This window comes from Dendrobates tinctorius, unplaced genomic scaffold, assembly GCF_039654945.1.
Source record: "Dendrobates tinctorius isolate UK_male_01 unplaced genomic scaffold, ASM3965494v1 ptg000015l, whole genome shotgun sequence".
Classification (NCBI taxonomy): domain Eukaryota; kingdom Metazoa; phylum Chordata; class Amphibia; order Anura; family Dendrobatidae; genus Dendrobates; species Dendrobates tinctorius.
Window position 1 is genome coordinate 21908490 of NW_027361683.1, and position 3870 is coordinate 21912359.

The following is a 3870-nucleotide window of genomic DNA, read 5'->3' on the forward strand; positions in this document are numbered from 1 at the left end:
AGACGCTGCCGGGTCTGTCAGTTTTGGTATCATCCTTTATGATCAGTGTGTGCAGGACATTGGATGCTTAATTGGTTTCAAAATGGTTGAACAAAGAACTTTACTTTTCTTGAGCTGCTCCCTTTGGTGGTGGCAGTGTGCAGTTGGGGTGATCAGTTGGTCAATTCACGCATTCGCTTTTGGTCTGACAATGAAAGCGTGGTTCATGCAATAGATCATTTGTCGTCATCTTCTATTCCTGTCAAAAAGTTGATTTGTTTCCTGGTATTGAGGTGCTGGCATTTTAATATCTATTCCGATCGCGGCATGTACCAAGTAGTCAAAATGCTATTGCTAATGCCCTTTCAAATTTTGACTTTCAGAAATTTCAAGATCTCGCCCATCGGATAGGCAGTGTCCAGGATACCTGTGGAAAATTCCGGAAGTCACTTAATGCCATTGGTCATGGCGTTGGTGGCTCCGTCAACGTGGTCAGCATATGGTAAGGTGTCTCAGGAGTGGGGGGTTTTGCTAGTAGTCTCCCGGTAGTTCCTCTAACGAGGCAAGGTTGGAAGAGATAGAGATTTATTTAGAGCATCTACATTCACATGGTTCCTCGGCAGCGGTTGCCAGGAACTGGTTAGCAGGGTTGTCTTTTCATTTCAAGATACGTGGGAGGGAAGATATCACCAAAAAAAAAATATTTAACATCAGGCTATTAAGGGTTGGGAAAATTACAAAAAAAAAATTAATTTTCTTAGACGGACAATCTATTTTTCTCTGTTGGTCAGAATTATATGGCTGTGTGTCCACGTGAGCATTTTTTACTCGATTTTGAAGCGCTTTTCCTGGTAAAGATGCTTCGAAATCGCATACAAGAAGCATCCCATTCATTTTAATGCATTCTGCACTTTTTGTGCACATTGATGCATTTTTTACTGCTTAAAAATCGCTTGGCGGTTAAAAACGCAGCTTGCTCATTAATTTTGCAGAAAAGTCCACGTTTTTAGCTATTTCCTATGAGACAGAAGACGGGCGGGAAAAAACGCATAAAAAATGCACGGTTTTTATGCAAAAAACGTGCAAAAACGCGCAGAAAAAGACGCACTTTTTCTGTGAAGTTCGGTTTTCAAGCAGAAATTTTCTGCTTACGTGGGCACATAGCCTTTATAGCACAAATACGATTTGTAGCTCTCAGGGTGAATCTGCTCTATTTTCTGCGGCATTTGTGATTGCAATTTTTTGGGGCATTGGGTATTAGTGAGTTGGCTGCACATTCAGCTCGTATACAAGGGGGATTGCAGCATAATTATGTATCATTTTGTAATGATGGTATTCGTGTTCATATTCGGTGTTCGAAAACTAACAACCAGTAAGGGAGCATGATTTCTTTATTTTCCATTGAGGCCCAGTGTGCCCTATTAAATTGATTACTCAGTACTTGGCGATTAGGCCAGAGAGCCAAGCATTTTTTGTGCATGACTGACGGGTCCCCGTAAACCAGATTTCATTTCTTGGCAGTTATGCGTCAAAATTTTGATCGCTTTGGGTCTTCCACCGGGGGAGTTTGGTACCCATTCTTTGGTGCGGTGACGGAAGCCGCTCGGGTGAGTTTTCATGGATGAGGAAATCATGAGAATAAGCAGGTGGCGTTCCACTTGCTTCTTTCATTACATAAGGCCAGAGTTACTAATGTCATAATTAATATACAGTTGAATTTCAATGTTCTCATTATAGGTGGTGCAAGAACAAGTGTATGGATCCTGGGTCATTCTTATGTATGGTGGGCCGAACAGAGGGCGGAGATGCGTTCTGGTGGGAGATCGTTTCGTTTCTTCAATGCCGATGTAATTGGAGAGGCATTCGAGGGCTAACAGGATCGCAAGTGCTGATTGAAGTGGTTCACATCTCTAGAGTAACGGCCTCCACAGTTATTTTGGGTGCTGCATGCGGGGGGGGGAATGATTTAGGTGGATACAACTGACGGAGCTTCTCACGCTAATGCGAGCGGATATTGATAAATTTCCAGGTTTTTTTCTCCCAACTCGTCAGTTTGGTCAGAAATAATTCCCACGGTGGTGTGGTGCGGTGCTCGAGACTGGGCTGGCATCGAACGTGCTTGGAGAGCTTTACAGTAAATCACCTAATATCTCGTTTTTTTCATTTTTAAATGGGGTGTTATAGTTCGGCACAGGCAATTGGAAGGTAACAATGCCAGGCTGATGTGTCCAGATGGGTGTATTTAACGGACATTGGCTGGGACAGATTTCTTTCAGGTTTACAAGATGGTATTGAGGAGGCGCTATTTGTTCTGTGTGGGGGATCGTAGCTCTACTGCATCTTGCTACTCTTTGGCAATAGAATAAGTCGGGGTAACATGTGCCGGGAGTCCGGTGGCATATCACCCACAGTTTTCGGTGTTTAATTAATCCAGAGCTGCGACCATACCCCTCCAACAATGGGTTTTTGTGAAGAAGAGAGTTATTGTAATTGTGTTACTCTCCATTAAAGATATGTTTTTGTTAATGACTGGATTCTTTCTTTGCGTTGGGGAAAAGGGGCAAGGGTTTTTCTTGACGTATGAGCCGTCTGCTCATTAAAGGACTTAACTACTCATTCCAATTACAGAGCCTCTAAATTGTCATGGATGGCTATTTTGTCTTGCAACATCAACTGCTGACTCAGTTGAGAATTGGTTACCTTGCTTGACTGTTGCCTTCCTTGGATGTGCCACATGTTTATCAGGCTGCCTCTCTGGAATAGAACCCTGATTCTTTGTTACCCATACGTACTCTGCAACCCTGCCTGTGGACGGTTTGAGCTTGGATGGCAAAGATTGCCTGCAGTTCTTTCACTTTGTGTTCCATTGGGTCCCATCTTAATCATGGCCCCAGTTCGAACAGACAAGAAAATAGAAAAGTACAGTTCCATTATCCCTAGCTGAAGTATTTAGAAATTTATTTACTTAGAAAATTGGTTATGTGTTTAATATATTTCACCTCCTGTATATGCTAGAAATTCTTATATACACAAATCCACACTATGTTCTACAGTACTGTATATGTGAGGATTATACTAGTACAGAAACTATATTGTGATATGTACTGTGATGCTGTGACTATAGTATTTAGTTTGGAGCTATGCCACTGTATATAATTTGGATTTTAAAGCCCACACTACATACTATATACAGAGCTCCACACTATATACTGTTATAGAATATAGTGTGGAGCTGTGTTCATACAATAAAATGTGAAGATGTTCCTGTGTATATAGTATACAGTGTGAAGTCTACACAATATACTATGCATGAAGCACCATATTATATATACATATCTACACTATGTATACACACATCACCATACTTTATACTATATATATATATATATACAGATCCATACTATATACTTAATTTTGCTGTTTACATCACAAAAGAGACACTGAGGCTGCTGTATATACATCACAAAGGAGACATGAGACTGCTGTATATATGTCACATAACATTCACTGAGGCTGATACAGTACACTGGGACTTGTGTGCGTACATCATTTAGGTGACAATGGGACTTGTGAATATATATCACATAAGAGACATGGAGTCTATTGTATATAAATCAGGGGCGAACATACCGTATGTTCTGGCGGTGTGCATGCACCAGGGCCCAGAGCTTGAGGGGGGCCCCTGCAGGACGGCTATCACTGAGGGTAATCTGGCCTGTTTATTCAGCCCCAAAGCTCTGTGGAGCCCCTGGCCAGATGACCGTCATGTGCAGCAGGCAGGGACTGATCCCTGCAGCTTCGCTGCCTACAGGAGGGAAAGGCAGCAGAGAGGGCAATGATTGGGGTGATGGAGAGAGCAATGATGGAGATGGTGGAGAAGGTAATGATGAA

The 3870-nt window shown here is 42.2% G+C and overlaps 1 long non-coding RNA gene across 1 annotated transcript; it reads left to right on the plus strand.

Annotated features, from left to right (window-relative positions):
* The first annotated feature begins 361 nt into the window (after positions 1-361).
* On the plus strand, positions 362-2535 carry LOC141074693 (uncharacterized). Its single transcript, XR_012227200.1, has 3 exons — positions 362-481; positions 1501-1586; positions 1717-2535. It is a non-coding gene; the product is annotated as an uncharacterized lncRNA (long non-coding RNA).
* Positions 2536-3870: the final 1335 nt, after the last annotated feature.